Source organism: Malus domestica, chromosome 06 (assembly GCF_042453785.1).
Source record: "Malus domestica chromosome 06, GDT2T_hap1".
Classification (NCBI taxonomy): domain Eukaryota; kingdom Viridiplantae; phylum Streptophyta; class Magnoliopsida; order Rosales; family Rosaceae; genus Malus; species Malus domestica.
In genome coordinates, this window is record NC_091666.1 from 10393402 (window position 1) to 10406998 (window position 13597).

The 13597-nt window shown below is 35.9% G+C and overlaps 1 pseudogene; it reads left to right on the forward strand.

The window, feature by feature from the left end:
• The first annotated feature begins 206 nt into the window (after positions 1 to 206).
• On the forward strand, positions 207 to 5742 carry LOC103431062 (protein NRT1/ PTR FAMILY 6.3-like; annotated as a pseudogene).
• Positions 5743 to 13597: the final 7855 nt, after the last annotated feature.

Below are 13597 nucleotides of genomic sequence, written 5' to 3' on the forward strand. Positions count from 1 at the left end.
ATGATTATTTGGTCTTAGAATGTGCGACAAAATCAAGCTAGCTAGGCTACAGGTGTCATTTCAAAAAAAAGGAGGTCTGTTTGATCAATGATCCATATCGATTTATATAGAAAAAAAAAAATTCTTATATAATGCACAATTTAATATGCTGCCACTGTCATCTTCTATCTATGCAACCTCTTTTGCTATAAGCTCCCACTATAAAAAGGCCACAAGCCTTTGCATCCATTGTGCCAGACTCTCGCCCTCCTTACATATATAGTTGACAAACATTTTTGGCCTGAACCAGAACAAGAAAATTAGTGTCGTTAATTAGTACGATGAGTGATAGTACTACCCTCCCAGATACACAAGGAAAAATCACCCTCCCAGATGCATGGGTCTACAAAGGCTGCCCAACCGAGCGGTCAAAAACTGGCGGCTGGACGGCGGCCGCCATGATTCTAGGTATAACTAGCTACCCACCCTGCCTATGTTTATGTGCTCCCTTCACTCAATTGCTTCTTGCATACACAGTGCTGGTCTTTGATATTTATTTATAAAAAATTTTAGGTGGAGAGGCATGTGAGCGGCTAACAACGCTAGGAATTGCTGTGAATTTGGTGACTTATTTGACGGGCACCACGCACTTGGGCAGTGCTACCGCGGCCAATACCGTCACCAACTTTCTTGGAACTTCCTTTATGCTCTGCTTGCTCGGCGGTTTTGTGGCAGACACCTTTCTTGGCAGGTAATTAGTTTTCAATTGACTTCACATTTTTATTTTGGATTTGCCAATACCATAATCAATGTCCGCTCATTCTTGGTGTATGTGCGCTTTGAATTTACTTACAAATAATCATTCATGATTTATCTTCTCATACGAAAGGATCTCATTTATATTAGATTTAGATGTTAATTAATTATAATATAATTTGAAAAACTTCTCTTACATTACTTTTCAAATCTCGGCAGGTACCTGACAATAGCAATATTTGCCACCATCCAAGCAATGGTAAGGCTTCTAATTTACCATTGGCATTGAGAAGAGACTCTCACCCAAAATAAATACATAATCAATTCATTTCTAGGTGTATTTCTAAATACGTATCTTATACCATTGATGAAGTCCATTAACTAGGGTAACTTGCTCTTTTGTATAAGCACACACATTAATCAACCCTACTTGTTTTCGTGTTGTTTTTTATTTTTTCTTTCTTTAATTTCTTGTTTTGGTAAATAGGGTGTGACAATATTGACCATCTCAACCACAGTCCCCAGCCTCCAACCCCCCAAATGCACCGCTGGAACCGGCTCGCAGTGCCTCCCGGCCAGTGGGAAGCAGCTGACGATCCTCTACACAGCCCTCTACCTCACCGCCCTCGGCACAGGAGGCCTTAAAATCGAGCGTTTCAGGGTTCGGCTCTGACCAGTTCGACGAATCGGACAAACAAGAAAGAAAATAAATGACGAACTTTTTTAACTGGTTCTTCTTCATAAGCATAGGCTCACTCGCTGCAGTCACAGTTCTTGTTTACATCCAAGACAACTTGGGGAGGCAATGGGGTTATGGAATCTGTGTCTGTGCAATTGTGCTCGGCCTCATTGTGTTCTTGTCAGGCACACGACGGTACCGTTTTACGAAACTTGTGGGCAGCCCTCTGACCCAAATTGCAGTGGTGTTTGTGAACACGTGGAAGAAGAGGAATATGGAACTGCCGTTGGACTTGACTTTGTTGTACAACGTTGGTGACATAGATGATGGACTCACGGAGAAGAAGAAGCAAATGTTGCCTCATAGCAAGCAGTGCCGGTTAGTGTTATCAACCCTAATTCTTACGTATTTAACTACTTCAATTTGCATCAACTGTTTTTTAACTTATTCATCACATCCTTTGTTTACAAAATAATGTGTTTATATGACTTCTCAAAAGAAAATACGATTTAAAGTGAACTCAAATTTAAATTATCTAACATTGTTAATTTATTTGATGAATAAAATTTGATAATTTCTTTTTGCATCTTACAAGCTTTGAATTAATTACAACGTATCTAACCATATAACACGTTAAAAAGTTGAATTAACAATCTATCTAACCATATAATACGTTGAAAAGTTTAATAATATTACATATAAAATTATTCCAGAGTGAAATTTACATGAAGTCTGTAGTGTTTATTGATTAGTCCAAATGTGAAATTAAACTTATTTGTGCATCAAGCATTATTGACGAGTCAATTATTTAGGTTAGCTCTTAGCTGCTAATACTAAAGACTTGAAATAGTTATTGAAGAAAAGATTTAAAATTATTGAACGTAAAATACTACAAAGAGTGGTGTTCGTGTACTTTGTCCCTACACTAGTTAGGGGATGTGACAATTGTAAAGGGGCTTATCCTCTCTTTTCTTTTTGGATCATTACATGCACCAACCAATAGGCAACTTTAATTATCCAATCAGTGAATACATATGAGGACACCTAGTTTTTGAAAGGATGAAATGATGAAATGATGAAATGATGAAAAATATATACTGTTCGGATCACTGAAAAAAAATTACATATTGCATCGTACAAAATGATTGTCAAATCTAAAAATGAGTGTCTGATATCCTAACCCATTTGATATAAGATTCTTGGTTATCGGCCTGCAGCGAGAGAAACCTGGCCATGAAATAGACAGCTAACTGACTTTTGTTTGAGAACCCATGCAATTTATGGAATACTTATCAACTAATTAATATGTATCACTAGATGTATGTACCCATTCAACCAAACTTATCTTTGCTATTATTCCTATGTAACAATTTGTCCATTCATGCAATTATCGGGAGATAAATTAAGTTTTCCTCATTTGAAACAAACAACCAAAATCATTTTTCTTTTTCATAATTCATTTCTAGCCTTGGGATCATTTATCCATTTGTGATATCATAATTCTATGTGTCTTATTTATTTACAATATGTATACGAAAAAGATTAAATTATTTTATATATATGGACAAATAAGTTTTTACAAAGACATTCTAAAATGAGTATCGTTTAATTTAATGGATATAGATTTTAGATTTGGATGATTTTTAGTATAGATAATCTTTAAGAGAAAACCTGAAAGATACACAATTGGATCGTTGAAATACATAAGTGTGCACTAAAACAATATATGTCAAAATGTGTGTCAACAAATGTACTTGTCCATCGATTCTAATCCATATATATAGAGAGTTACGGAACTTCTATATATCATATATTTCAATAAGAAACTATATAATCAACAATTTAGATTCTGTTGGACACAACTCATGGACCAATATTTTCTCACATATATTTTGTTACATATAAAAGGATAATACTTGCATCCGATCATGTGGGAATAAACACATTCTTTTATTTGTGAATAACGCATCTTGACCGAATAAATTCAATAATCAGAACATTTCAATTTATTAATCCTTATTTGAAGACCACTCCTACAAAAAATCATTCAAATTGGGGATTGTTTAACATATTAAACAAATGGACAGTTCATCATGATATGTTATTTGGTACCTTTACTGTCGATTTGTTTTATACATTTGAATGACTAAATGACTTCAAATGAAGATTAAGAAACTGAAGATTCTCTAATTTGTATAGTCAAAATATGTTATTCACAAACCCCAGAGGAAATGAAAGTACTATCCTATGTAAAATGGTGAGTGCATATGTATGTGTAGTATGGTGCTATATATAATTTGGAGAGAATCAAAAGGAGTATAGATCCTCTCCGGATCTAAAAAAACAAAGTCTAAGTATCAAATGATCCGGACCGTTGAAATTTAATCTAACGGTTACAAACAAGGGCCCCCTCTAAAAATTATAATAATTGTAACCATTTGATTAAATTTCAACGGCCTGAATCATTTTATTCTTAGATTCTGTTTTTTTAGATTCAGAGGATCTGTACTCAATCAAAAGCATATCACGAGGGACGGGGCCAGTCTGTCCTGCATGAAATTCAATCGATCCTCACGCTATTTGTGTTTTGGAGTTTGGTTCTAGTTATCGCCATCCCCAGTCATCCAAAACCAAAAGTCATCATGTTCCCCAGCTCCATCGGTCACGGACATATTTCCTTTGCTTATATATTCCACTACCTCCTTCTGTCCCTGATTTGCGTTGTTCCCTATGCATTCCATCACACACTATTATCATTTGAAAAATCTTTTCTTGGCACAAGAGAACAACTCCCAAAAGTAAAAAAATAAAATAAAACAAAAGTGATGATCATGTGGCTCACAAAACTTCCCTTGTGCTTGTTCACATGACTATGTTCTTATATTTGTGTTATTATTTGGAACAAATTTCTTTTTTTCCCATAATTCTGCACCTAGAAAGATGTTCAACCTTAACTTGGTCACACATGTGCAACGTAAAACTACAGAAAATGGAAATAGGTAAACTAATTAAGAAAAAGTTAAGTGGAACGTTTCTTTCACGTGACAAATCTAATAATATGAAGAAGAAAAAAAACTTATAATACCTGTCATGTTTTAATGAGACTCGATTAATTTATTACTCAACCTTTCATGTAACAGGAAATTTTCCATGAATATTTTTCTTAAACGAATGAAGATCTATATATGTTTAAATAAAATATCGTTCACTACACCACTGATGGGAACTATTTATTACATGCATACAAACGATGCTACCATGAAGAAGTACAGTTGGCTGATAAGAACATGTATTAGGGTTTAGGGTTTTGTCAACAATTTGAATTAATTGATTTCTCCTAGTGCAGTTTCTTGGATAAGGCAGCAATCAAGGAACCAAAAATTGAAGGTGGTAAAACCACGATCGGAAACAAATGGAGTTTAACAACCCTAACCGATGTTGAAGAAGTAAAATTGATCATCAGAATGTTACCAATCTGGGCCACTACCATAATTTTTTGGACAGTTTATGCCCAAATGACCACATTCTCAGTGTCCCAAGCAACCTCCATGGACCGCCACATCGGAAAATCGTTCCAAATCCCGCCGGCATCACTCACTGCTTTCTTTGTAGGCAGCATTCTATTAACTGTCCCAGTTTACGACCGGATTATAGTCCCAGTTGCAAGAAAAGTACTAAACAACCCTCAAGGACTAACCCCATTGCAACGCATCGGGGTTGGTTTGGTCTTCTCAATATTTGCCATGGTAGCAGCAGCACTCACAGAAGTGAAGCGTCTGAACGCCGCAAGATCACATGGGTTGACAGGCAATCCAACGGCTGAGATCCCACTGAGTGTTTTCTGGCTGGTCCCACAGTTCTTCTTTGTGGGGGCAGGAGAAGCCTTCACGTACATTGGGCAGCTGGACTTCTTCCTTAGGGAGTGCCCGAAAGGAATGAAAACTATGAGCACAGGGCTGTTTCTGAGCACCCTCTCGTTAGGGTTTTTCGTGAGCTCACTGTTGGTGAGTATAGTGCACAAGGTGACAGGGGGACACGAACCCATGGCCGGCTGACAATCTCAACCAAGGAAAGCTTTATGATTTCTATTGGCTATTGGCACTTCTGAGTGCTTTGAATTTGGTTGTTTATTTGTTTTGTGCCAATTGGTATGTCTACAAGGACAAAAGATTTGCTGACGAGGGCATAGAATTGGAGGAAGTAGAGATTTGTGTCCATTAATATGGTATATTTTTCAATTTACTTCCCTATCTTGTGTTTTTTTTGTTACATTAATCTTGTATGTATAAAGGATAAAGAAATGAAGAATCATTAAAGCTCGTTAATCATCACCGGCTCCACGTTTTTATAATTTTACTTTGGTTATGTTTTAGAATATTGTAATAATGCATGTACTTAAATAATTTATTAACCGCCTCTCTAATAGTTGCTGCTCCAATCCACATGTATATGAGATTGATCTCTATTAGATCATCTTCAATCGGAATTGTATATGGAGATGTATACCAATTCCGGCTTTGAGGGTGAGCAATAGTGTTAAGACTGCAGAAACCTTGAAGAAGAAAGATTCAGAATGCAGAAAGAAGGAAGAGAGAGAATTGAGCTGAGAGAGAGAGAGAGAGAGAGAGAGAGAGAGAGAGAGAGAGAGAGAGAGAGAGAGAGAGAGAGAGAGAGAGAGAGAGAGAGAGAGAGAGAGAGAGAGAGAGAGAGAGAGAGAAAACTAATCGTTGTATTTCTTGAATGTTAAGCAACAGTTTACAACAATCTGTTTTACTTGGTTACAAAGCTTTCTCACTAAGTTAGAGACTAACTACCTTATAACAACCTATGTAATCTCTTGACAAGTGTCACTCATTTTTTCCATAGATTCATCTTTCACTTGGATACTGGTTTTCTTCACTTCACTACTCTTACATCCCCCCCTCAATCTCATGCTTGAATGATCTAAGCATGAGATTGCCACAATGTAACTGAAACAATGGTGCAGACAGTCCTTTGGTCAATATATTAGCAGATTGATCAGATGAAGAGACATGTTGAATTTGAAGATCACCTCTTGTTACTCTTTCTCTTACAAAATGGTAATCGATTTCAATATGCTTGGACTTAGCATGGAATACTGGATTTGTAGATAAAGCTATGGCTGAGACATTATCACAATGAATTATGGGAGGCAATAATGCAATGTGAAGATCACAAAACAATTGCCTTATCCAGGCAAGCTCAGCTGCAAAGATGGCAAGGGCTCTAGACTTAGCTTCGGTTAAAGACCTGGAAACAGTATGTTGCTTCTTTGAAGCCCACGAAATTGGGTTTCAACCAAGAAAGACAATGAAACCAGATTTAGACCTTATGTCATTAGGATCTCCAGCTCAATCGACATCACTATATGATTGCAGATAGATAGGTCCTGGTTGAAATTGAATTCCATACTCCGAGGTACCTTTGAGATACCTAATTATTCTTTTCACTGCAATAACATGTGACTCCATAGGATTGTCCATAAACTGACAAGCTTGATTAACTGAAAAGGATATGTCAGGTCGAGTAAAAGTGAGATATTGAAGTGCTCCAACAATACTTCTATATTGCTCAGGACTATGATATGGTTTCCCATCATTTTTTAGCAATCTATGATAGGGAAGACATGGAGTAGCATAAGGTTTGCAGTCCTAAAGGTCAACTTTGTCAATTAACCCCTTTATATACTTTGATTAAGACACAAATAAACCATCAGAAGTATAATGTATCTATAGTCCTAAGAAGTAAACTCCCAAATCCTTCATATCAAACTCTTTTGTAAGATCTGCAATAACATCAGACACTAACTGAAGATCACTGCCTGTGAGAATCACATCATCGACATAGAGCAAGAGAACAACTGTGCCTTGTGATATATGTTTAACAAATAAAGAAGGATCTGCTTGAGAACTTTGAAATCCCAATCCTGGCAAAAAACTTGTAAACCTTTCATTCCAAGCTCTAGAAGCTTGTTTCAGACCATAGAGGGATTTTTGAAGCTTGCAGACATAATTTAAAGGATGATTAGGACTTTGAAAACCTTGGGGTTGTTCCATATACACTTCTTCTTGGAGTAACCCATGCAAGAATGCATTTTTAACATCCAGTTGTCTAAGAGTCCATTTAAACTGAGCTGTCAAAGCTAGAATCAATCTAATTGTTGTTGGTTTAACTACGAGACTAAACGTTTCACCATAATCTATGCCTTTTTCTTGACTATAACCTTTTGCAACAAGCCTTGCTTTGTATCTAGATATTAAACCATCTGCATTCCTTTTGATTCTATACACCCACTTGCATTCAACAAGTTTTTTATGTGGAGGGAGAGGAACAAGGGACCATGTGTTTTGAGAATGTAGAACAACAATTTCCTCTTGCATTGCAGACTGCCACTCTTGTACTTTTGCAGCTGCTTTGAATGTTCTTGGTTATGTTGGTGTTGAAGTTGTAGCTACTAAAGCAGAATAAGCCTTTTTCTTGACAATTCCACTTTTTGACCTTATCTGCATTGGATGCAGATTCATATGGATGGGAAGATCAACAATTAGTTGCTCTTGTTGGAAATCAGGATCAATAGGGATATGGAACTGTGTAAATTCATGCTGGCAAGGTTCTGTGGGTGTAGATTGTAAGTGTGTATTTGAACCATGTAATAAGGGTGTTTAAATAAAATCTGAGGTATTACATGATTGTGTTTCCAAGAACTCTGAGGCTGTAGATGTAGTCAAAGATTATGTGGCACTACATGATGATGGACTCAAGGACTCTGGGGCTCGAGATGAAGATGAATGCGTATGAGATGATGGTTATATGGCTTGATTATAAAAGGAAACTAATGGGATTTGATGATGCAGATAAAGATAGTGATGATTTGTGTATTGGTTGTATGACATGAGATATAGTGGATGATGTGGTTGAATATGGAAACTGTGTTTCATCAAAAAGAACATGTCTAGAAATATAAACCTTGTTTGTGCTCCTATCTAGGCATATAAAACCTTTGTAGTTTTCTGCATATCCCAAGAAAATACAAGTTGTTGTTTTTTGTTGTAGTTTTGAACTGGTATATGGCTTTAGTAAAGGATAGCATGCACATCCAAATACTTTGAGATGTGTAATAACTGGAGTTTGACCAAGTAACAACTTGTAAGGGGATTGCATTTGTAAAGTAACACAGGGCATTCTGTTAATCAAATATATGGTTGAAGAACAAGCAAAAAACTAGAATTTGGATAGAAGTTTAGCTGTTTGTAATAATGTGATGGCTGTTTCCAGAATATGTATGCTTTTCCTTTCTGCCAATCCATTTTGCTTTGGGGTGTATGGGCAAGATTTTTAATGCAAAATTCCTTTTGATGCTAGAAAATTTTGAAACTGGTGACTTTTATATTCACCACCATCATCACTTTGAAATATCTTAATATGTGCAGAGAATTGGGTACTTAAGAATGTATGAAACTTAACAAATATTGGAAATACTTCTGCTTTATTTTTCATTGGAAAAATCCATGTGTATCTAGTACATTCATCAATGAAACTAACATAGTACTGAAGGAAATTTTGTGAAAAACATGTTCATTTAAGCAACATCTATAGCATGCAATTAACAATTAAAAGGCGGAATCATGCTTGTATGCACTTAAAACAAAATATTAACCATGAAATTCAAAGCCTAGTAGAAACTTACTTTCAATTCTCCCTTTAGTGATTATACACGTTTAGGGCTTCCACAAACCATGAATGACACCTAGCAGCATATCATGGTTACCCAAGCTAATCAGAAGAGGTGGAGAACCTATTCAGTTTAGGATTACAAATGCAATACGGTCTTTCTCTAATACAATACTCTTGACCACATTGTTTGGTTTGATAGTTTATTCATGTCTACTATCCAATGTGATTCGTGTGCTTATATGATTACCTTGAATGTGATTTGGAACGACTTCCTAAATCTCATTCATACTCTGGCCAGAGATTCTTAATCATATCATAAAGTATTCTCCCCTAAACGGTTTGAAGGTTAGAGATCCCTTGTTGTGCATTCACTTGCCTCCATGGCTAAGTGGCTTAACCCCGATGATGTCGTGGACACCCGCGGATGGGGTGACTTTGACATAATCAAAGATCAAGGACCTAACCACAAAACAACTATGATGCCTCAGGTCAAAGGACTACTTTGCATTATCCCAACCATGAGTTCTCATGTGACATGAGTATGAGAACTCTTCGTTGATCGTGTTCAGTGAACTCATTCTCTATTGAGCACCTACGTACTTGTCTTGATGTCACACACACCAATGACTCGAGACTAGTCACTCTCCCTGAGAGAAGACACAGCACATACTGATCTTAACGGACTGTCAATGCCCAATTGGCAATCCTATGATCAGGAACGTTTAGGATGTGTCTACGAAAGAATGGTCTCATGAATCTAACTTCTTTAGATCGCATTCTCCTAATCACATATTCCTTGGACTTATCGTTTAAGCGTATAACATTTATATGAGACGGCTCAAACAATAATCTTTGCCCTTAATATTAAACTAGATTAGTTTAACATGTGAAATGTCCGTAAAGTATCATCATATGATTGGTTTTAGGGCACATTTCCAACAAGTGCCTAGACCCTTCAAAAGACAACACAGGGGCAGGTCCCCATACATCACTATGAATTACCTCTAATGGATTTACAGACTTATTTGCAGGAAAAGAGAAAGACAGTTTTGTAAATTTGCCTTCCAAACATGGTGTGCAAATAGTTTGACAAGTATCTGTGTATGCAGAAGCCTTAGTGTGCTGCAACATTGCAGAAGTGATTGCATTTGATGGATGCCCTAATCGTTGATGCCATAAGCTTGTGTGAATTGGTTTGGCTAGATAGCATGTATGTATTTTGGAAGATGCAGGTAATGTCTTCTATGAAGAATAAAACGGGATAGGATAATATCCAGCTTTACATAATCCCTTGAGGAGTATTTTCCCTGTGATTTTGTCTTGAAACCAAAAGGAAATATCATCACATAGGAATCTACATTTGTTATCCTTGCAGAGTTGATATATGGATAATAGATGTTGTGATAGTTTAGGAACATGCAATACATTTTTCAATGTAAAAGTATGACAATGAGCTTGCAGTTTAGATGTACCAATACTGGAAATTGTCAAACATGCACCACTTGCAGTGGTTATTGTATCAGTGCCTTGATATGTAGTAGCCAAGTCTAGATTTGCAAGCTCTGAGGTCATGTGAGATGTAGCACCAGTATCCGCAACCTAGAACTGTTCAGGTGGTGCAAAAAGATCGTGACTTGCTTGCATTGCAGTAAGATTGACTGAGGGTGGTCTCCCTTGATATGCAAAGTTGTTTTTGTGATAACATTGAGTGGCTGAGTGCCTATAATTCCAACAGATTTGACACTAATTGTTGCACCATGTCTAGTAGTTGGTAAATTGTGCCTTTGAAAACAATCTGCAGCATCATGCCCCTTTTTGTTGCAGATTTGACAAGTAGGAATCTCATTTGGATGATCAGAGCAAGTATGTTGAAATATTTTTGGAGCTCCAAGAATTCCAAGACCAGAATTGTATGCTAGAGAGTTTGACCCTTTGTATCCACCAAAAGAAAATGAATTGCCATTGAAATTTCCAAAGCCATATTGTGAGGATGACCCTTGTCCAGAGTTGTATTCATTAGAATGAGACCCTCTATTGAGATTGTACTCCTGGCTTGAGGATCCTATGTCAAAGCCCTAAGACTGAGATGGATTGTGATCAAGACTAAGAGCTTTTCCTTTTTCTGATTCAGTGCTTGCAACCATTGCAGATCCAAAAGGCACAGAGGACTCCCAAGACTATCCAATTATGGCTTCTTCAACAAGAAGTTGTGATCGAAATTCTTTCAAGGAGATCCCAGTTTCTCTTCCTTGAATAACACATCGAAATGTATTGTAATCCGCAGATAACCCTTTTAGAGCAAGAATGATTATATCATCATTGTTGAATAGAACACCAGTTGCAGCAAGATTGTCCCTTGCATCTTTGATTTTCTGTAGATAGACAGATATTGAATCAAATCATTTTTTAATGTTCTGAAACTCTGTCTTCATTTCAAAGATTGTTGCCTTTGTAACTGTAAAGAATCGTTCTTTGAGAGTTGTCCACATTGCATGAGAACTAGTACTTAAAAAAATGCAAGAAATCTCAGTAGATAACAATATGGCTATGAGAAGCTGCATAAGAGCACGATCGTGCATTTTCCAAACTTGATAGGCATCTATTTCAATTCCTTCAAGATTTGCCTCATCAAGAAACCTTGGGGGACATTCCTTGGACCCATCAACAAAACCAAGAATGCCATGACTTTCGAGCAGAAGATTGATCTGAAAACTCATACAAGGTAGTTTGAATCATCCAATTTCACTGTAACAGAAGATGACACAGTAGAGATGAGACTTGTAATGGGTGATTGCCAAATTTGCAATTGAGCCGCGGTAACCATTGTTGTAACAGCAAGAAATTTCTTCACTTCGGACTTTTATCGAACAGTTGATGTGCAACTATTTGTGAGTCGAATATCTTGAGAACTGGGATGTTGATGAACCCAAAAATCACACAGAATTAGCAAATCAGAGGGTTAAGAGAAGAAATATCAGATCGTATGCGAAAGCTTTGGATCCACCTATGGCGAGGATACCATGTTAAGACTGCAGAAACCTTGAAGAAGAAAGATTCAGAATGCAGAAAGAAGGAAGAAGAAAGAGAGAGAATTAAGCTGAGAGAGAGAGAGAGAAAAAAACTATTCGTTGTATTTCTTGAATGTTAAGCAACAGTTTACAATAATCTGTTATACTTGGTTACAAAGCTTTCTCACTAAGCTAAAGACTAATTACCTTATAACAACCTATGTAATCTCTTGACAAGTGTTACTAATTTTTTCCATGAATTCATCTTTCACTTGGATACTGGTTTTCTTCACTTCACTACTCTTACAGGAGCCATGCATATGTCCCCCACTATTTTTGCACCCATATATATTATATAATATATAATTTGTTCAACAATAAACAAATAGAAGATAGCCCAGTAAGAAAAAGAATACTGGATTGTTTCTCTCTCATAAGTCCATAGGTCATACTACTGGTCCCCAAATAAATGTGATCATTCAATTACTTGAATTGAAGTGTTAACAATTAAATTCATATAAGACATTTAACATGTATTATAATACGATTTTATATTGAATTGGCTTTCCAAAAAATATTAGTGTCTTAAAACATCATGTTAAGAAGAACCGTATTTAAAATTTCTGTACAGAACTTTTAAATTCTCAGAGACAGTTCTGATGTTTAACACATATACATCACTTGTTCACTGGAAAATTTTTTAATAGGCAATTTTAAAAGGATATAAAATAAGGAAAACTAATGAAAAGAGTTTGAAAATTTTGAGTTTTAACAATAAGGACAAAATAAAGGGTAAAGTGAATAGTACCAAGATTGACTTTTTAGTGTAAAAATTTAATTTTTCGTTAAAATAAACAGTACCAGGAGCTTTTCGTTAAAGTTCCCTATAAAATATCCATCTTAACATGAAAATGTAAATATTTATATAAAATTACATCTTTTATCACATCTCCAGGATAGGGAAAAATACAATATTAGCTCTGAGTTCAAGAAGAGGTGTCCAAATTCAAATTTACATCTCCCAATTGGAGTAAAAAACCACATTTACATGATTAAATCTTCCTAAAATATAAATGAGATACAATTTTACATTTTAAATTTGCAGCTCGCCATTGGAGACGCTTTTAAAAAGGTGGTCAGTGATGTGAGTAAAATATGATTGGGTTTATATTACAAATGGTCTCTAAAATTGACGCATACCATCAAAATGATTCCTAAATTTGACAATCAATTAATGTAGTTCTTGAAAATAGGCATTGCAAATCAGTGTAGTCCTTTCGTAACAATTCTATCAAAAATTCTATTATGTACTGATATGGCACATAAATGGGTCTAGCAAGTCTTTTTTTTTTTTTTATCACAAATGGTCACTGAAATTGAAAATTGATCAACATAGTCCTAATATGATTTAAATGGAATGACCATATTAATTTGTGACACCTATTTTAGGGACTACGTTGATCAATTTTCAATTTTAAGG